The 22,252-nt window shown below is 44.2% G+C and overlaps 1 long non-coding RNA gene across 4 annotated transcripts in view; it reads right to left on the reverse strand.

The window, feature by feature from the left end:
* The window catches only part of LOC308650070, a 637,596-nt gene that overhangs the window by 600,119 nt on the left and 15,225 nt on the right, over positions 1 to 22,252 (reverse strand). For 2 of the 4 annotated variants that reach the window (XR_014022230.1, XR_014022231.1), the window contains exon 3: positions 21,261 to 22,125. This is a non-coding gene — a long non-coding RNA (uncharacterized lncRNA). Of the gene's footprint in view, positions 1 to 14,519; positions 15,081 to 21,260; positions 22,126 to 22,252 lie in introns of those variants that run through there. The other 2 variants (XR_014022232.1, XR_014022233.1) reach the window with 2 other exon arrangements.

A 22,252-nucleotide genomic window follows, 5' to 3' on the forward strand; every position in this document is an offset into this window, starting at 1 on the left:
TCCAGGACCCTGGCTGAAATTGGATTTCCTACATATGTCAGTTATTTAGCAGGAATGTTCCTCCTTGGTAATCTAACACCTTTACCCTATTAAAGTGCACATACCTCAAAAGACCCATAAGGCAAGCATTTCTCCAGCAACTCAAAAACAGAAGTAAAAGACGTGTTTCTGTTCACACTATAGTAATCCCAAAGCTGTCAAGCCTACAGCTCCTTTTTTATACTAAGAGGTCATGTGATTTTTATCTTCTATTCATAATATATCCATGTATTTTTTAATACTATCCATGTTTAATACAAATATGCAAAGCATATTTGAGGGGGAGATTTCCCTTCTCAAATCTTTGAATAGGATTATTTTTCTAGAGAGAAGGGCTTCCTATACTCACTGTCATGCTTCTGTACCGGGTGGGTACCTATACCCCAGTTTGAAAAGCAATCTGTGAGAATTTCAAGCCTGCAACTAGAATTTTCTACTGTTCAACCATTCCCCATACATGTGAGCTTAAACCCAATCCCAATAGTATGATTTATTCTCATTTGTCAAATTCTATTCTGTGAACACTACCCCTCAAAACCAAATTATACCGAAAGTCTGACCTGAAAAGACATCATGAAAGAGAGGTGGATAGATAAAAGATGTAAAAGATATAGAATCGCAGATTTTAAGAGAAATCCTGGATACAGATCTGCTAGCTAAAACAAAAAGGTAAAACATCTCATTTTACAAAGACATATCTAATGCTCAGTGAGGTTAAATGACTTGGCTAAGGTCACCACCAGTTTATGGAAAATTCAGTAGTAGAGACCATATCACAGCCTGTTTACTCCGTAATGTATAGAGCAATGCAAGAGTAAAAGCTAATGCTGTAAATAAATATTTACATTTCTTAAAGAAAAAAAAATGTAAATGATAGGTCGTGAGATGGAAAAAGTAAGGGATGGAGTTAAATAGAGGCCTAGACTACAAGCAGAGTAGAGTACACTGGAAGATAAACAGCCAACTAAAGTGGTAGGGATGTGTAAATACAGGGTGGGACATTTAAATGGAACCATTTGGAGTCATGTAAACTGGGATTGACTTCACTATGGCCTCCCTAACGGTACAGAACCACATGTCAAAACTATTTGCTTTAGTCGCTTGACAAATGTGTTTTCTTCACAAGACCCCAAGTGAAGTCTGAGAAGGGTGGAGGTAATCTTGGGGCCGTCTGGAGGTGGTTCTTTGAAGCCTAAAGCAAAGTGTGTGTGATGGATGGGGAAACCATCACAAATCTTAAGGGAAAGGAGGCTCAGAGTAGAGGACAAAGAAGATTCTGGGAGCTGTGTTTGTTGCCAACTTCTCCAGCCATATCTTAACATGCTCTGTTCCTTCCTGCCTCAGGATCTTTGCACATACTGGTCCTTCCATCTAGCATGCTTCTCACTGCTCAAACAAAGCCCCTTCACCTCCCTGACTCCTTCTCATCCTGAAGATCTAACTTATAAGGCCTGACTTCCTCAGAGAAATTTCCATGGCTCCTCGTTAGCTTTTCTCAACACCCTGTACTTTTTCTTCATAGCGTTCATCACATTTCGGTATCATGTTTGTTTGCATGAGTAACCTTTGTGGAAATATCTAGCTCTCTCAGGAGAAAAGGAATGACATCTAGGGTCCTGTGACACTGAGGTATCCCCTGAACCGGAAGGTGGCAGTAGGGGGCAGTGGTACCACGGGAGAAATCTTGGATGAAGAAGTTTCTCTTGCTCTCTTTGCAGAGCAACCCGGGGTCAGCAGCAGTCACAAAAACTGACTTCAAAAGTCCTCCTGAGAGCTGCATCTTTGGAGTCCCCAAAACAATCGTGCCTTGTGCCCTGGGACACGGCGCGAGTTACACACTTAAAGCAGTTTCCACAGAACCGCATTCAGTTGGTTTTAAACTCTGGGGAAAGCTGGCAGCCTCTTTGTGGGTTTTTTAAAAAACTAGTTAGAGGGACAATTAAACCTTTATGGGCCCCAGAATGTACCTATGCAGACATAAATGAGGATCATTCTTCAACACCAGAGAATCCACCTTCTAGCAACAGATATATTTTTTTCTGCCGTCACTGGACAGAGTTGAGCTCACCTCTGAGAACCTTTTTTGATTCGGGCAGGTGACAGGGGTCAGCATAAGCAGAATGAGAACTTTGACCCTCAGTTTGGCACAGGCCCTTTCTCTAAATGGACACATCGCAGGCCCAGGGCTTAGCTGGTCTTAAATAAATCACACAAGCTCCACGAGGAGCTTTGGGCCAAGAAAACTCATCCTGTTCCTTCCTTGTGTTACTTTGGGCCAAAATGGTCCATTTGTCAAAGAGTCCTGAGTCCTCTTACAACACAATACAATGCATTCACGGATTTACAGCGCCATGTCCTTGAATGGTCTGCGTGATTTTTAAAAATCCAATAATATTAAATACCCTAAGGAGCTCTGTTCTTAAAGGAACTTTGGAGTAAACTCTTTTGTTGAGTGAAGCCGTCTTTTGTAAGGCAAATAATCAACCACCAAATGGTTTTAGAAATCTGAAATTTCTCACTGGAGATTTTTCTTAAACCGAAGACCACAAGAGATGGTGGCCTGTACTTTTTCCTTTATTTTTTCTGATTTTTGGTAAAGACAAGCCTCTTCTGATTAGACAGTATTGGGTAGGGATGAAGGAATTTTGAACACTCAAGAAAATAAAATGAGTTTCAATCATTTGTGTCATTCATAATTCTCTAAATTATGCCGAAAGCAAAGTCTAATGATCTGAGAAAGAAGCAGCCTCATAGATTTGAGGGCCAGTCTATTTGAAGTCAATCTCAAAAGAACTGCTGAGAACAAAGGATTATTGTAGGGTTTTTGTTGTTGCAAAATAACATCCTATTTATCACTTTTACTATTGGTAAGTGTACAATTCGGTGGCATTAAACAAATTAAGTTTCCAATGTTTTGTAACCGTCACCTCTATCTATACCCAAAACGTTTTCATCATCCCCAACAAAAACTCTGTCCCCATTAAAACAATGACTTCCCCTTCCCTACTCCCTCCGGTCCCCTCTATTCTGCTGTCTGTCTCTGAACAGAGAACACTCTCTCACTTTTTTCCCCTCCCAGGGAAATGGTAGAAGGCTGGGGCAGATTGTGACCATTCTCTTTTCACCTTCTAGATCCTTTCTAGGGTCATCTCCCCACTCCTCTACTCCCCTTTCCTCTACCAATAGCAACAGCATCTCCGTGAGGAAGCCTGAGCTCATTCAAAGGGTTTAAACTTGCAGAGGGGCTGCAGCCCCCAGCGGGAACAAAAGGAGGTCACTGGGTCTGAGTCTCTGCTACAAGCTCAGGAATGGCAGGAATTTTCTGACTTCAATAGTCTGAGGAAGTAGGAACACTCAGCACTCTGGTTGTGTGGTGCCTGAAGTCTTCATGTGAACCTGTTTTAGCCACAGCCACACACCTGAGATGAGAAAGTGAAGCAGAGATCTCACCCGGGGAACCCTCAATTCCATGCCACGGAATTTCTCATTGGAAAACTCTGATTAAACCATTCACAACCCCTGCAGAATTTACATCACTTGTACCCACTTGTGGCGAACAGAGTCACCTTCAGAATGACTCAGGCATCCTGAGGCTTGGGTTTTACTTTGTTCACAATGCTTGCAAATTCTCAAAGTAGCTACCCACCTCCAAAGTCTGCATAACAAGAAATATTTGACTTTTGTTGCTTTCAAGAACTATTTGGGGGCCCCCATCTCTGGCTCCCAAGTCCAGGACTGTGAGCCTGCGACAGGCCCTTAGGACAATTTGGCAGGTTGAGTCCAAGGTTCAGGGAAACCTAGAGTAATGGAAGGGGGGGTCACCTTGAAAGGAGGAGACCTGGTTGCTCCCTGCGGTCCGCTTGATGATCCTGAACAAGTCACAACTCTGGCCTTGTTGCCCTCAAGTTTGGTGGAAGTGTCCTCCACCTCTAAGGATTTGAGGGAGGGAAGGCAAGGAAGAAAGTGAGGTTTCCTGGTGTCTGGAATTATTGAAACAGAGCACAATGCTTTTGGTTTTCCATAGGTGCTAACATTCATGGAAAGAACGGCTGCAGGGGAGAAGAGGAAATTTGAGGAAAGGAGAGAGCAGATGGGTATATTTTGAGGACAGAATAAGAATGAATATTTGATCTATAATTCTAGCAACTTGGGAAGCTGAGGCAGGAGGATCTCAAGTCCCAGGGCAACCTGGGCAACTTAGCAAGAACTTGACTCAAAAAACAAAATAAAAGATTGGAGATGAAGCTCAGTGTCCCTGGGTTTGATCCCAGTACCAAAAAAATTAATTAATTTTGGGTGGACCTTGTGAAGAATGTTCTTTGGAAATAAGCAGCTGGAGTTAAGGAGAGAGATTAAGACCAACGGATTGTAAGAAAAATAGGAGTCATGGTCATGGTTGATAGATGAGATAGTAATAATAATAATAGGCAACACCAGTCAAGACTTATCACATAACAGACCCTCAGGGGACCCTTCTCATAGAAGTGCTCCCATCATTCACACAATCACCTGATGACAAAGATGTTTCACACCCACTTTGCAGATCAGAATTACCCTGAGAAGTCCCTGCCCAAGGTAACTCAGCAGATAAATGGTAGGAAAGGAGCTTCCCTTCAGAGCTCTTAATGTTTGATATCAGCTCCTGAAACCGTCCAGGTGGAGAAGCATTTGAGAAAAGAAATATAGAAGAAAGGCAGAAACTTGATAAATACCTGTAAGAGGGTAGTCCTGTTCTTAATCAACTGCAATCTAACATCTGATTTTGAAAAGATGAAGATTGTGAATCAGAAATAGAGAGGTATCCAAGTGTACCCAGTGATGCTGTCATTTGGGCTGGCTCTGCATAAGTTGGATAATGGTGGCATCCATAAGGGGACTCACTGTATACTACGTACAGTTAAAGGGGGCTTCACATGTAGTATCCCATTTAGTCACCTCACCAAAATCCTACCATAAAAAAGGTCTCATACCCATTTTACAGGCGAGGGAACAGGCTGAAGGGATTACCAGCTGACAAGTCTCAGAGCTCGGGACGTAAAGCCAAGCTGTGTGCTTCTGGAGCCAGCTCAAGTCTTGCCTCTCCCAAGCAGGAAAATAGTGGCAGGGTGAGTCATTCCATGGCTCAGGGTCTGCAGAGTCACAAAGTGTAACCTCTGGACTTTTCTATGGTTTGGGTACAAGTTCTTCCCTTTAAGGTAGTTTGTGATTGACACCAGTATTAGAATCAATTCTTCTGGAAGTTGCTAAGGGTGTATCAAGTGTCTTGAACCAATGTTTACATTTATTATATGCATATTTGAGTTCATTTAGTCCAATTGGAATTAATCTTCCCCAAGCCTCATCTCCTACTAACCAAACTGTCTCCTAATTTTTGTCTCTAGGGCCTGCCCAGCTAATTCCTATCACGCCCTGTTCCTGGGGAAACCTGATTGGCTTAAGGGCCTCATCTTCCTTACAGTGATTGGTTCAGAAAAGTACACGTGACACAAGTCAGGCCAATGAGGCACAGGAGGGGTCAGCTAGCAGTTTCCGGAAGCTTTCCTCTCTGGACCTCCACCCACTGCCTTTGGAAAGGCGGAGTTCTTGTTCCAGACTTTGCCCTGCCCAGATGGGGATGGGGAGGCCGTTGGGATATGATCCTCGCTGCCCAGAGAGAGGTAGGGAACCCCTGGAGCTCTGCTGCCTGATTCCCTGGCATAGAGCCCACACATTAAGCCAATTCTTTAAGGATCTTGACTTGGGATGTTTGCAGCCCCCCAAAATTCCACTGGGATGTAAGCACCACGAGGGCACCAACCGCGTCGGTCTCCTCCTCTGCATCCTCGGCCCTTGTATGGAGCTAAGTAGAGAGACACCTCATTATGCAGTTAGATGACCCAGGATGGTATTGTTGGAAAATAAAGTCATCTATCCCTTGTCTCTTGTCTTTAAGTGCGCGCGCGTGTGTGTTTTTCTGGAAATTGAACCCAGGGCCTTGCACTTGCTAGGCAAGCGCTCTACATCCCCAGAGCTACATCCCCAACCCCTTTTTGCTTTTTTTTATTTTAAGAGAGGATGTTGCTGAGTTGCCCAGGCTGGCCTCGAACTTATGATCCTCCTGCCTCAGTCTCCAGATAGCTGGGATTATAGGCATGTGCCACCTTGCTGGTGTCCAGCATTCTTGATCTTATTTCCCTCCTCTTCCTCCTCTCCCCTCCCCTACCCAGGGCCTTGAGCACATGTTTTACCACTGAGCTACACCACCATCCCCGGTATTTCTTTCCTTAAAAGTACAACATATCTTTGTAATGGCTGGTTAATGTTTAATGTTGATTGTTTTGATGTATAAGTTATGGGAAATATAGGGTTATTGGTCTAGGGTCCTATAGCAGTGGAGAGCTCCATCTACATCCCTCTTTGTTGCTGAAAATAAATCTCTCTAAAACTCCAAAATTGAAAAATGAAAACTATGAAGCATTGGCAGACTTCACAACTCCCTTATATTGCATTCATAGCTTGTGCTTATGCATTTTACATGACTTTTTTTTAAGACTCAACTTTATTGAGGTATGATTTTCATAAATGAAATGTGCCAATTTTAAGTGTACATTTTGAATGAATTTTGCCCACGTAACCACCACCACAAACAGAATACTCCTACCACCCACCAAAGTATCTAGGTGCCCATTTTCAGTCAATATCCATCTTCTTATTCCAGACCCCATGTCATCCTTGATCTTCTTTCGGTTACTATAGTTTTACCTGTTCTAAAACTTCATATATATGAAATTACAATGACATGTCTTTGTTTTTGGTAGCAGAGTTCCCATTAAAAAGCCACATTGTACATGACTTCAGCAACTGTAAAATCTCAAGTGAAGAAGTCAGGTCTTTCATTCCTGATATTGATAATTTGTGTCTTTTTTCTTTTTCCCCTAATCCATGTGGCTAGAGGTTTATCAGTATTGATATTCTCAAAGAACTAGCTTTGGGCCTCATTGGGTTTTCTCCATTGTTTTCCAGTATCCTATTTTATTGATTTCTGCTCTGATCTTTATTATTCCCTCTCTTCTGCCTATTGGGCTGCATTTGCTCTTTTTTTCTTCTAGTTCCCTAAGGTGGAAGCAGAGATTATTTCCACCATGCGGCCTGCGCAATGGTTTCATTAATGAGGTTCTAGGCATAAAGTTAGCTAGAAGAGATCGAAATAAAACACACAGACTCAGTTACCTTATTTCTATTGCCAGGTCCCAGACAGCTCCCCTCTCTGGTTCCCTCCTCTAACCGCCCAGCAGGGCAGCGAGGATTACTCAGGGCTAGCAGGAGAGAGAGTTAGTTTGAACACGCCTGGGAGTAGCTTTTTATTGGGAACAAGAGATTCAGGGGAGAATTCCATCCAATGAAGGTTGAGGGGGGACTGCACTCCAAGGTCAGGGTCAGTGATTGGGCCCCCGGGGTCAGTGGTCAGGCACACCCCCACACGGATGGGCTCTCTCATCAGGAAAGGGCCGGGAAAGCTCCCACACAGCCAGAGCGCCTCAGACCCTTAACGGGAGCCACCCAATCACGTGTCAGAAATGGCTTCCCACAATTATTGGTTTGAGATTTTTCAAGTGCTGATGTAATAGCACCCACAAATTTTGATAGGTTGGGTTTTCATTTTCATTCTGTTCTGAATACATCCTCATTTCCCTTTTGTATTTTTCTTTGACTATGAGTTATTTAGAAGTACATTATCTAATTTCCAAGTATTTGGAGAATTTTCCAAGAAACTTTCTATTACTGACTTCTAACTTAATTCCATTGTGGTGAGAGAACATTTTGTATGAACTGAATCTTAAGTTTAATAAGACTTGTTTTACGACCCAGAATATGGCCTGTTTTGGTAAATTCTCCTTGTGCTTTTGAAAATAATGTGCATCCTGCTATTGTTGGGTGGTGTAGTCTATAAATATCAATTAGGTCAAGTTGACTGTGTTTAAGTTATCTATACCCTTGCTTATTTTCTGCCTACTCGTGTATCAGTTATTAAGAGGGAGTATGAAATTTTTAGTTATAATTAGGATTTTTTTACATTTGCATTTACAGTTTTATTCATTTTTATGTCATGTATTTTAAAGCTGTTGTTAGTAAGTCCATAAACTTTTTGATGAATTAACTCCTTTATTATTGTGGAATGATCTTTGTCATAAAAACGTTCTTTGCTCTGAAGTTTTCTTTGTGCGATATTAATATAGTCATTCCATCTTTCTTTTGTTTAGTGTTAGCATAGTATATCTTTTTCTATCCTTTAATTTTTTAAACATATCTGTGTCTCTATAGTAAATGTGTACTTCTTACAAGTACCATATAATTTGCTCTTGCTTTTTTATCCAGTCTGACAATCTCTGCCTTTTAATTAGAGCATTTAAACCATTTACTTTTATTTTTCACCTCAAAGAAATATGTGGGGTTGCTTTGTTTTAATTGTGGTAAAATGCACATAACATAAAATTTAGCATCTTAACCATTTTTAAGTATACAATTTAGTAATGCTAAGTATATTCACATCATCGTGCAACCAATCTCTGGAACTTCTTTATCTTGCAAACTTGAAACTCTGTATCCATTAAATAACTCCATTTTCCCCTCCCCTAGTCCCTGGGAACTACCATTCTGTTTATGTTTCTGAGTTTGGCTGCATAGATACCTCATGTACATGGATACAGGATAGCCTGTTGACTTTGTTTGTTTGTTGTTTTAAAGATGCAGTCTAGCTATATTGCCAGATTGGTCTCAAACCCCTTGGCTCACCCTACCCTGCAGTCATTTACTTTTAATGTAATTATTGATGAGTTAGGGTTTAAATCTGTATTATCTTGCGTTTTTTTTTCTGTATTTACTGTATTTCATTTTTGTTCCTTTCTTTTTTCCTGCCTTCTTTTGAATTGATTGATACTTTTCATGATTCCATTTATCTCCTTTCTTCGTCTAGTAGCTACAATTTTTGTTTTGTTGTTTTAGTGGTTGCTACAGGGTTTATTATGTACATATCTTATCATAGCCTGCTTCCTCCATGTCACACATAGTATAAGAAACTTTCTAGGGGCTGGGGATGTGGCTCAGGCGGTAGCACGCTCGCCTGGCATGCGTGCGGCCCGGGTTCGATCCTCAGCACCACATACCAACAAAGATGTTGTGTCCGCCGAGAACTGAAAAATAAATATTAAAAATTCTCTCTCTTTCTCTCCTCTCTCACTCTCTCTTTAAAAAAAAAAAGGTATTTCCTTACAAAAAAAAAGAAACTTTCTATAATATACTTCCATTTCTCTTCTCCTGACCCTTCTCTTTTATTGTTATATTTTTTTATTTGTACAGGTTATAAATCACACAATACGTCTTTTTGTTGTTTGTTTAAGCAGTTAGTTATCTTCTAAAAAGATATAAACATTTTTTTTTTAATCTTGTGGTTTTGCCTTCATTCCTTTGGGTAGATAGAAGTTTCCATCTGGTATCATTTTCCTTCTTCCTGAAAGACTTTCTTTAACAGTTTCTAATAGTGTGGTTCTGCTGGTGATGAATTCTTCCAGTTTTTGTATGCCTGAAAAGATCTTTATTATACCTGTTTGTCTGTTTATGGTTCTGGGGATCAAACCCAGGTCCTTGTACATATCAGGCAAGCCCTTTACCATTGAGCTACATCCCCAGTCCTTTTTTTTTTTTTCCTGCTATTTATATGATGATCTTTTTTTTAAAAAATTTTTATTGGTTGTTCACAACATTACAAAGCTCTTGACATATCATACTTCATACATTAGATTGAAGTGGGTTATGAACCCCCAATTTTACCCCAAATGCAGATTGCAGAATCATGTCAGTTCCAGTCCTTTTTTAAAAAGGAAAAAATAATAATTTTTTTTGAGACAGGGTCTCACTGAGTTGCCCAGGCTGTCATTGAACTTGTGATCCTCCTGCGTCAACCTCCTAAATTGCTGGCGTTACAGGCATGTGCCACTACACCCAGCATACCTTTATTTTTGAAGAATTTTTATTTTAATTGTGAAAGGAGTGGGATTTATTCAAGTGTGAAGAATAGAAACAGAACTCTCACAGAGTCAAGAGAGGACTGCAGCAGGATTGCCCTTGAAGGTATTTTTGCTTAGTTTAAAAATTTAGATTGACATATTGTTGGGGTGTTTTCCTAGCACTTAAAATATTTTGATGTATTCTTTCTCACTGCACTATTTCCAAGGAGAAATCTGCTGCTATCTTTATATTTATTCTTCTACATAATATGCCCCCCAGCTGCTTCTAAGATTTTCTCTTTCTCACAAATATTGAGCAATTTAATTACATGTGTGTATATTAGTGCATTTTTTTTTTTCCAGATTTCTTGCGCTTTGGGCTCATTGAACTTCTTGGATCTGTGGGTTTGTAGTTTTCATCAACTTTAGAAAATATTTGAACATTGTTTTTTTTTTTTTTTTAAGGTGTTGGGGGTGGAACTCACGGCTTTGCACATGCTAGTCAAACACCCACTGAGCTATATATTCCTGTGCCCTTTTTACTTTGAGACAGGGTCTGGCTGAGTTGTCTGAGCTGACTTTGAACTTGGGGTTCTCTGGCCTCAGCCTCTGGAGACACTGGGATTACAAGCATGTGCTACCATGCCTGGCTCGGACATGATGTCTTCAAATATTTTTTCTGTACTCCCCTCTTTTTCAGGGATTCCAATTCATATATTACATGTGTCTTAGACTATTTGAAGTCCCATAGATAGCTGATGCTCTTTAATTTTAAACTATTTTCCCCCCATTACTGGGGATTGAACCCAGGGGTGCTTTACCACTGAGCTACATTCCCAGGCCCTTTTTGTTTTAAATTTTGAGACAGGGTCTTGCTAATTTGCCTAGGTCCTCACTAAGTTGCTGAGACTGGCTTTGGACTTGCGATCCTCCTGCCTCAGCCTCCTGATTTGCTGGAATTACAGGCGTGCACCATCACACCCGACTAAACTATTTTTTTCTCTGTGTATTTAATTTTGAATAGTTTCTGCCTTTCTGGTCAATAATTTTCTTCTGCTATATCTAATATGCTATTAATCTTAGTCAACATAGTTTTCATCTTACTCAATGTAGTGTTCAGCTCTAAAAGTTCACTTTGCATATTTTAGATGCATGTTTTTGAATTATGAAATACAGTGATAGTAACTATGTTAACATACTTATGTTAATTCTAACGTCTATTATGTCAGTCCTAGTTCAATTTTAATTGATTAGTTTTTCTCCTTATAATTAATATTTTGTATGCCTGGAAATCTTTGATTAGATGGCTGATGTTGTGAATTTTATCTTACAAGAGGTTTTTGGTATTTCTATAAATATTTTTGAGTTTTGTTGTGGGATTCAGATGATTACTTGGAACAGTTTCTTTCTTTTGTGTGTGTGTGTGTGTGCTGGGGATTGAACCCAGGCCTCCTGCATGCTAGACAAGTGCTCTATCACTGAGTCACATCCCCAGCTTCCATGTGATCCTTTTGGTCTTGCTTTTAAGAGTTATTAGGCAGGACAGAGCATTATTTAGGGTAGGGTTAATTATTCGCCACTACCCTTTGAGTATTGTACTCAATTCCCCATGAATTATGAAGTTTTCCAGTTTGTCGTGGGAACAGCCACTGTTCCCAGTCTTGTGTGAACCTGGCACTGTTCTCTAATCTGCTAGGCAGTTCTTTCCCTGGCCTTGGGTAGCTTCCTCACACCCATGAGTTAATCATGCTAAATACTTAAGGGGGACTTTTCAGGCACCTCCAGGCCTCTATACAGCTCTCTCCTCTCCAGCACCCTGTCTTGCAAATTCTAGACACCTAGTCTCTTTGGACTCACAGTTTTATCATCAATTCAGAGAAGTTGCTGAGTTTCCTTGGGCACAGCCTGGAAATCCTCATGAGGCAATAAGATGGGGTAACTGTAGAACTTACTTTGTTCATTTTCCCTTCCTTCAGTGACTGTCCTTCATTGCCTCAAACAGTCTTAAAAACCTTCCTTCCTTCTTTTCCAGGTGGTGGAATAAATCCAATTGCTATTGCTCCATCTTGGCTGAAAGAAAAAGTCTTTTCTCTTCAAATGCTTATCCTTTGTAACAACTAGAATAGTGCTGGGCAAAATATGGTAGACTGCTTCTTGAATTACTTTATCTTTGTACATAATGATATCCAAGCAAAAGTTTATTTAGGAATTCCATTGTAGGTTATTAGATTAATTTTTTAAAGTTCAATAACAAATTCTTATAATTCTTATTCAGATACAAATCAAATTTGTTTATGGAATTGCATAGAGTAAGATTTTAATTTTTTTTTTTTTTTAGTTTTAGGTGGACCCACTATCTTTATTTTACATTTATGTGGTGCTGAGGATCAAAACCAGGGCCTCGTGCATGCTAGGCAAGTGCCATACCCCTGAGCCACAACCCCAGCCCCAAAGATTTTTAAATTTTTGATGACAATACTACAAAGAAATGTTTTCCAAATGCTTGTTTTATGTAAACCTGCCTTCAGATATTTATTTTGTTTTTTGACTTATAGAAAATATCAAATACAGAATTAATACATATTGATGTATTGATGTTTTTTATCACTACCAAAGTCCCCTTGAATATCTGGCCCATAGCAAACACTATGTATTCAAAGAATGATTGAATGATGGAACACTTTTTGGCTTGAACACTTTTTACTTCATCAAATAATATAATTCCTTTCAATAACATCCTACCTGATATGCCTCTCTTTCCATTTTATAAATCAAAGCTCTCTTTAGAACAGGTTCTTGCTTCTTCTGGTCTCTTCACAATGGGTTTTGTAATGTCACTTGATAACATTTTTCTTTTTTTGGGGGGGTCCTGGGAATTGAATGCAGGGGTGCTTAGCCACTGAGCCTCATCCCCAGCCCTTTGTGTATGTTATTTTAGAGACAGGATCTCTCTGAGTTGCTCAGCGCCTTGCCATTGCTAAGGCTGGCTTTGAACTCACAAACCTCCTGCCTCAGCCTCCCAAGCCACTGGGATTACAGGCTTGCGCCACTGCACCCAGCAGTAAATTCTTTTGTCAGATGAACTTAACACAAATCACTTCTTTCTCTACAGAGAGCCAACATTCTGATTTGTAAATTCTAATGAAAAGACTTGGCTTATCCTCTTGGAAGTATCAGATGTGCCTACCACTTTGGCTTCTAGCTGAATTCTTAGGAAATCTTGGGGCCCCAGGCCTTTCCCTCAAGCTCCCCACCTCTGATGCCCTTCCATGGCCCCAGTCAAATCTTGCACGTCCTCCGAGACCAACTGAAGCCTTCCTTCCTCCGAGAAGTCTTCTCCTGCCATGGTGATCTCACCCTCCTGCCTGCTTCTTAGAACTTAATTATCTTTTCCACTCACTTGGTACCTAGTCATCCATACTGCCTTGTCATGCCCTTTTGTGTTTAAGTGGGAGCATCTGTTTCAACCAGCTTCAAAAGGGCAGCCCACATGTGCCCAACCAGCACTTACCAAGTACTGACTGCGTGCCCGGCCCTATTCTAAGACGTTTTTATGAATGACTTCAGTGAATCCTCACCCCCTCTGTTAGTTCTGTTATCCCACTTTCCAGATATGAAAGTGGAGGCCCAGGGCTGTTAGGTCACTTCCCAGGGTAGCTATCAGAGCCAGGATTCACTCAGGCATTCTGAGCCTTGCCTACCACACTGTGCTGTAGCACTGGGGGTGGGGGTACAGTAGTTGGTCCATACATCTTTGTTTTGTTTTCACAATGCTGAGGTCGGAACTCATGCCAGGCAAGGGCTCTACCATTGAGCCACACCCCACCCCACTTGTTGATGAATGAATGAAAACATGGAGGCTCAGCCTGTGCAGGAGACGAGCAGGGTCCCTGTCCTGTTGCTCTCCCAGCTTCTCTGTTTCCCATCCCTCCTGTTGCTGTTTTTCTTAGGGTGAGATCCTGTGTGGTCCAGGAGGAAAAAGAAGGGATGCCTACACCCCTTTCCCATTTTCTCCCTTGCAGGTTGGGCAAAGAGCAAGTCGGGGCAGTTCTTCTTCCTGCCACCCCCTTGCTCTCAGAGCCAGCTTACAAACCAGAGCAGGGAGAAGTGAAAAAAGGAAGGCAGTGGGGTTAACGACATCCTCAGGAGGGCTGGCTTCTGGGGCCTTTGCCTCTCAAGGCTCAGTCAACCGGATGTTCCTTTAGCTCGCTGGAATTCAGCCGGATTTACAGAGATAAGATCAATCTGACCCTTAATTCCTCAAATGTAATTTATGGGCTTGCCTCCTGTGTGCCGCAACACGTCTGGCTATCCAAAATCTGGTAATTATTTATGTAAACACGGCATCCTGCCTGTGTGGATGATAATCAGACTTGAACACAAGAAGCAGAGAGAGCAGTCGGGGCTGCACTGAAACCCTCCTTTTGAAAAATACTCACCTGAGTCTTTGAAATCTTTCTGTGGCTCAAGGTTAGCTGTAACCAGACCAAAAAGATGTTTCTTTCTTCTTCTAGAAGGCCTGGGCGAATTTATTCCCTGACACCACTAGGTTTTAGAGGTCCTCTCAAAGGATGGGGTGAAGCTACCCCAAACTTCTCAGCTGGAGGATTGAGAGGTGGAGGCCTCCCTGGGTCTCCTCATTGTCTGTTAGAACATGAATTTTATACCCCTCCTAAGAATAAACAGGATTAGGAATTTTATGGTGCCTGGTGAAAGAGAAAGCTCTTTGCTTTTTATTCATGCTGTGAATTCCCCAGGAGCCTTCGCTGTACATACACACACGAGAGCCAGGAGGATTAGGGGAAAGAAAATGAGCCGATTGAACCAGATGGTTCGGGAAGCACTCCCAGGAGGCCACTGGGGTGGATGAATCTGCATCTTTAAATAACATTAATTTCTGAAAGGCCCAAATTGTTTCCCAAATGACTGCACTGAGCTCCTAGCTTTCATCTATTTTTATGGTCCCCTCTCCTGCATGAAGGCAGGAGCTGCTGCATCGGATGAACCGGTTCTGGAGAAATCCTTCACGCTGAGTGCAGGCTGCAAGGAATCCGTTTCCTGAAGGAAAAAGAAATCTTTAGGCATCAAAGTGCTGTGAAAACAGATTTTGACAGAAACCACCACCCCTGGATGGATCTGAACAAACCACCGAGTTCTGATGCCAGCTGGGACACTCATTTCCTCGGTAGCCGGGGGCAAACCACTTAACCTCAGTTTCCCCATCTGTAAAATGGGGTTAATCAGCTTACCTGCTGCAGGAGTGCTGTGAGGTTTTAATTGGGTAATGGTTGTGGAGCCCTTTGATGTAGTGAGTTTTATTAACTTGCAAGGGATTCCCTGAGGCCAGAAAAAGCAGTTAAACTTAGGAGAGAAGAAAGGCAGTGAAATGAGCAAAGCAGTTCACCTCCAGCTCTGATTTCAGAAGCGCAGAGTGGGGCTGGTTCCATGTGAGTGGAGAGCAGCGTCCCGGCTGGGGTCAGCTTGGTTGGCCCAGAGAGCCCAATGTTCTCAGAAGGAGCTTGGTTGTGAGATTGTGGAGGGAGAAGTGGGTCTATGACCTTGCTTGATCAAACCCCATCATCCTTGGATTGCTCTAAGGTTCTTTTCTAAGCTAGGTCCCCTGTAAGAACTATTCGGGTGTTAATTTAAAATCCTTGGGGATTGAATTTGGAAAAGCCCCAGCCTCGGGCCTCCTGCCTCCTAACAATTAAATAAAGACAGACCTCAAGGTCTGGCCTCTAGCCAGGGCTCCTGACCAGCGAAGGGCTGGCAGAACAGCACCCTCCACGGATCAGAAAACGGGAGCTTTTTCCAGGCTCTGTCCCTCATGGCTGGGCAAACCAGCCAAGCCCCCACGTCATCCTGTGCCTCAGTTTCCCACTCATAAAAATGATCCCAATCAGACATTCTTGCCTTAGAGGCCCAATAATCAAGATTTGGAATGTGAATGTGCACTTGAATTTTAAAGCACTCTCGAAGTGTTAGCTATTATATAATTCAGCACGGACTCCTTCTTTTCCTTCAGTAACATTTAAAAATCCCAATTCCAATAACTGTTTCCAAGTCGACTCGTGCAGCACAAGAAGCCCCGTCCACCTCTTCCTCCTACCTTTTGATGCCCTGCCATGTGGAATGCCCACTCACAGCCGGAGGAGAGGGGGGCCTGCAGACTATCTGTTCTGACCTCCAGGGGCTTCGGTCTCCTCCCCCAGCAAAGTGACAGAATGCAGGGCCGTGTGATTTGCAATGAGAGGTAAACCACACAGCCTAGGGACACACAGGGATCAATTCCATCTCCACTTGGCGGGATTCAGCTCCTTGGTGCCCACTGAGTCCTCTAATGTGCTTTCTTGGTGACAAGCAAGCATGTAGCTGGGGAATGTGTCAGCTCCCAACTAACAGTTGAGTGCTGTTCCTATCCCTGAAGTCACTTTCCTTCCCAAAATGGGCACATTATACTCTGGGAGTCAAAACCTCTTTTCCAAGGCTGTGTCCAGTTCAAGTTTGTCAAAATGAGCACTGAGTTCCCAAAGTAAAGTAATTTAAAAAGACCCAAACATTTTCCTAATCATAATTTACTAAGCTGTGCATTTAGTTAAAAACAGGTTTTTAATACCCTGTTTTATTTTGCCATGCAAAGGTAAAGAAAAATACCTGCTGTTAAAGGAAGTAAAATCATATTCATCATACATATGTTTTGTCTCATCGTCCCGTTCCCTACCCCAACCATCGCCTGAACGACCCCTTGGTCTGACCCTTGTAGACAGAGGAGATAATCAGGCTTGGGATTGGTTTTGGTGGGGGGGGAAGGCTTGTTTTGGGGGGTTGATTTTTTTTTTTTTTTTTAACAAAGCATCCTTGATAGGCACTTATGTTAATGAAAGCAGTCTTCTGACAGATCAGAACCTGGCTTTTATAGCATCAAAAAAGTAATTTACATGGAGGAGAAATGGGAAGCAATGATTAAATCAAAGCCGCCCTCGGCAGCCTTCCCCCCCCCCCACTGGCCCATCTGAAAACAGCCCTGTTTCAATTCCGCAGCTGAGCTCAGCCTGCCTGCTCCAGACGTCCAGACCTCGCACTCTATAAATCGTCTCTGCCCTTGCCCCGGAGTTGCTGACTATATGTATTTTGGGACCCAGCATTAATTCCCTCATCCTTGACTGGTGACATTAAGATTTGTAACTGATAGAATGTGTTTTTAATGTATTTCCTGCAGGTTACTATTAAAGAAATGTAATTCTTCTGAACTTGCAAAAAGGTTCTGCTTCCATTTAAAAAAGAAAAAAAGAAACAGAAAGAAAGGAATTATGGGAAGAATTTCCCAGCAGCCTCCAGATGGACTGGGCAGCCGGAGGGGTCAAGGGCTCCAGAGTTGTGTTTAGCTCTCCACTTACTCTTGTTTCTCTGGCCCAGTCTGTTCTCTTTCTGCACCTTCGTTTTCCTGGGTATGAAATGAGGATAAATATTTGTCTATGAGATGAGGGTGTTGTAAGGATTAATTGGTTGGTGCTTCGGGAAGCCTTTGAAGATGAAAGACACTCTCTGCAGATGCTAAGTAAACTCATAATGTGTCTGGTTTTAATGAGCCAGGTGAAGCTAGTGGGGGTGGCTGGAGATTAACTGTGCCTAGCCCAGAGCTGCCTGCTTGGGCCAGGCTAAAAACTGGGTGGAGCTCTTGGCTGGTTCCCTGGGCCTGGCCCATCTCCATTTCCCCTGGCTCCTGACACAGGGCCTGGCACATGGGTTCTCTAGAAATACTGTGGATACAGATGGAAGTGAATTGGAATTTAACCAGACTCCCCAAATCATGCTCATTGCCTCTCATTCTAGCCCATGACTGGGGTAAGTTACCTGAGTCTCAGTTCCTCATTGGCCCGTGGGGTCAGTTAGAGTCCCCAGTTAGAGTCTTATAGGATTGTGGTAAAGATTTATTGTAAAAATGGCTTATAGCAACTGAGCACTTGTCAGACACCAGGTTCCAAACACTTATACTCCTGAACTCACTGGATTCTCACACCAATATCATAGAAGAAGGATTATTACCATGATCATCCCTGTTCTTCAGAGCTGAGGCCCAGATAGATCATGTGGTAGCTTACCCAGGGTCCAGTTGGTAAATGTCAGCTAATAAGTTGTTCACAAAGTGAATCCTGCACATCACCGCTAGCAGAGTTCTGGACACATCAGAAGTGCCCAGCCAACAAGGTTGTCCAAGACTGCCTGATTTGTTCAGCCAGCAAAGAGATGTCCCACAGGGGTGTGACACAGGACCAGCCCTGGGAATGGAGCGACCAGGAGAGTAGGGGCCAGAGTAGACGCAGACAGCAGCTCAGAACTGTGGGAAGGTGCCAGGTGTGTGTGCGCCAAGCCAACGCACAAGTTTGGGTAAGGTCTAAGTCTGGGTCTGCTCAGGGTGACCGCATTCGGGATGCATGATACTTTGTGAAAAGCATCTCATGCCAAATCCTGGTACCTCGAAGACAGTCTGAATTAGGAGATTCGAGGGCTGACCTACAGAAATGCCTGAGACTACCCCATGGCTTCCAGGGGTGGTATCTTGGAGGAGGTGGGCTCCATTGTTGCTATTCCAGGCAATTGACAAACCAGAGGTTCAAAATAAATCAAAATACATTAAGACTCTGGCCCAATGCCATCATTGAGGGGCCAGGAGGGGAAACTGAGGCACCCGGAAGAATGACTTCACACCCCAGCCCTGTGACATCACTGACATAGGAGGGGAACCAGCGGAAAGTGGCCTGGGGAAGCCCTGGTCAGAACAGAAATATCTCCAGCAACTGCTGCTGGTGATGGAAAGGGAAATGGAATTTTGTCTAAATATTATGTTGTTTTGAAAAGTCTGACTAATGTGAAAGTCCCTATTTAAAAAGGAGTTGACTCTAACACTGAAATTGGTTGGAGTTTCCACACCCACATGTTGACTAAGGCCTCGAAAAACAAACTTCCTGGTAGATCCTGATGCAAATCACCTGGGAGCCAACGCTTCAAGGCCCAGGCCATGAGCTGTGAGCAGAGGGTCGGAGCCAAGAAAAATCCTGCGTCTGTTTATGAAAAGGCAAACAGATCCCCAAAAAGAGGCCCGAGTCCTAGCTTAGGCGCAGGCCCTCCAGGGAAGAGCACATGGATTGAAAGGAGATCTGAGCGCAGCTTCTCTGGGACCCCAGGTAGCCCCATTTCACAGCCTCTCCGAAATATGAAGAATGGGGAAAGGGGCAGGGGGCCTTCTCTTACTGAGGACCCCCGGAATGCCGGGCACATCATTGAGTCTTCAGTTATATGAAGCACGTGCATCTGCCTATCACCCATCCACGTCCCCCATGCAGAAATAGGCTCTGGGAGTTTGAGCAGGGTGACCTGGGGGCCAGTTTGCCCCAGAGTTCCTGCTGATGCTATTGTCCCAGCATGATTAACAAAAGCCCTGTCATGGGCATGAGGAATCACAGGAAGATCCTACACTCAGTGAATTTGCCCCAATTCACCCAGCTAGAAAGTGCCAGCCTTGGGATCGAAACCCAGGCTTTTCACCCAAGAGCAGCTGCTGCTGGTGGTGGTGATGGTGGGGTGGGGGGCTCCTTCCTCATTCGCAGTCAAACCTGGAGGAGCGGACGCCAACCTGGCAGCCCTCTGGGAACTGCGCCTGCTCCCCCTCCTCTCCTTCCCTCGGGGCCTCCCAGAGCCTGCCTGGTCTTCTCTGTGCCAGAAAGAGCACCGTAGCAGCAGGCGCTCAGCAGACAGGACGCACACACTCACCAGCACCCACCTTGGTTCTCCTGCTGGGAGCACCTCCACCAGCAGCTCCAGGAGAAGACGGCAAGAACCTACCTCCGAGTTTGGGCCCCCAGCCCAGCTCCCCACCCTAACCCCTTCAGCCCTCCCCACTGAGAAGACCCCCTTTCCTCAGAGAGCTGCCCTGGGCCACCCCTCAGCATCCTGCCACTGTCGCTGTCCCTCCAGCTCTTGCCTTTGGGATACAGGCCTGTTGTCCTGGGGCGGAGGAACTGACCCACAGGAAGCTCATTTTACCAGGAAGAAACACAGTTCCAGAGAGGGCAAATGACTTGCCCAAGAGCACACAGGTGAAAGTGGAAGGCAAGAGAGCAGGTCCCCCGACGCAGAGACACACAGGCCAGTGTTCTCTCTGTGGGCCTGAGGCTGCTGGGTGGGGGCGCACCTCCCGAAACACCAGGAGAAGCCCTGTAGGTCACCTTCTGAGTGTCAGAGACCAAGATGAGTCTGTTTGATCCTGCCCCTTGGTCCTCCTGTTAAAATCTCAACGTCAGCAGCCGGGGCCTTGATACAAGCACCCCAAGAATCCACTCACCAGCCTCTCTGCCAGGTACTTATGCACCAACACCCCTAAGGTCAAAGAAATCAGTCCTGAGGTGTCCTGCTGTCTTCAGAAAACTGGCTGCTAGAAATGTCTTCCTTTCCTCAAGTGGAAGACAGTTACTTTTTATCATGTGGTCTTAGTTCTTCCCAGTGACCCAATGCAGGCTGAGTCCAATTCCCCTTTTCTCCATCACTTTTGAAATAGTTAAAAGACTCACAGCTGCTGTTCTTTCGATTGATGATTGCTCCTCACAGGATGTTGATTTGAAAGATGCATTTGGAATGCAGACAGGTCTGGCAGACAGACTGAAGATTGAAGCCCACCTCTGCCTTTTATCTGCTTTGTGGCCTCGGCCAAGTCACTAAACCTCTCTGAACTTCAGTTTTCTCATCAGAAATAGGGAAAGATCATGATTAGTGTTTACTGCACTGGGTGTTGGAGGATCAGATGAGGTAATCCATATAAGTGGCTGGATCCAGAGTCTGACACAGTCAGGGCTTATACAAAGGAACACTTAATCTCACTTTTCTTCAGCTGCAAACTGTAACTTCTCTAATTGCAGAACCAAAGTTTCACTTTCTCGGGAAACCTTATCACCCTTTCACCATCCATGAGAACCTGTGTCCCTTTTTCTTACACACAGTTGCTAAAGCATGTCACCATCTTGCTTTCCTTTATTGTCTCTCTCTGAGCTCGCAGCTCACCAGATGAGACTTTATCTGATGAGAGTTAGCCTGTCAGGACTGTCTTTTCGGATCTGAGATTTGGACCCTAGAGAGCTGATCACCATGTGAAAGCCAGGAAGACTCAACCGCGGGTTGTCCCCACCCCCACCCTCCCCATGGCAGGTCCATAAAAGCCTGCTCTCTGCTCCCCAATGAACTGACCCCATAGAGCCTGACGAGTTGTGTTGATGTTCCCTGGGGGATTGTCTGCCGAGGAGCCCTTGTGCGGCTTTTGAAGTTCAGTGGAGTGAAGTGTAATCTAAGTGAGCTGGAACACGTTTTGATAAAGCAGCTTCCATAGCCCGGGGCCCCTTCTCTGCAAAGCCATTAGCATGGAGCTGGGCTGGCCTGAGCTTTCCTGTCTGGGTCCTTGGGCCCTTCCACTGGCCTTTGATCACAGGACGTGAGGATCTGGGCGCTCAGTCCGACCCCCTTGGTTTGGGGATGAGGAAACTGAGGCCCAGAGAACAGAAGTAACTTGCCGGAGGTCACACAGCCAGTGAGGGTAGCAGGGATAGAACCCTGGTTCTCATCCACCCCCGGGGCTGCTCCAGCTGGGGGGACACCCTCCCCCTCCACTGAGGAAAAGGGAGCTTCTCTGGCCAAGAGAAAGCTCACAGCTGCGTTCCTTCCTAGACCTCTGTATCTGTTCAGCAGGGCGTCCTACAGGCACCCCGTGGGACCCCAGGGTGGCCCCCCACAGTGGGGGAGGTCAGGACCTTCCTGGTCCTTCCAGGAGTCTTCTTAGGAGTGGGGTCTGGAGAAGGGCTTCCCCACCCTGAATGCCACATGTCCCCAAGAATGAGACCTAACCAATTCCCCACCACCCGGGGGAGTGGGGGCAGGAGGTCAGAGGGGCTGGGTCTTGCTCCCAGCCTTGGAATCTGTGGGCTGCTTTCTGGTTAAAAGTTCTCCCTAATGATGTTCTGCTCACACTGAGGTTAGATGAGTTGGTGCTTGTAGGGGTCAATGGGGTGACAGGGGCCAGGACCTGCCAAGAGTCTCAGGGGACCATTCCACAGCTCACCTGCAAAACCAGATGTTCACAGTCATTTCTTCTTAGCTCCATCTTAGATCTTGGTGTCTTAGCTTTAGCTTTCTTTTTCTTTTCTTCTTCTTCTCTACTTCTTCTTCGTGTGTGTGTGTGTGTGTGT

Source organism: Spermophilus citellus (assembly GCF_964194105.1).
Source record: "Spermophilus citellus genome assembly, chromosome: 5".
In the NCBI taxonomy this organism is placed as follows: domain Eukaryota; kingdom Metazoa; phylum Chordata; class Mammalia; order Rodentia; family Sciuridae; genus Spermophilus; species Spermophilus citellus.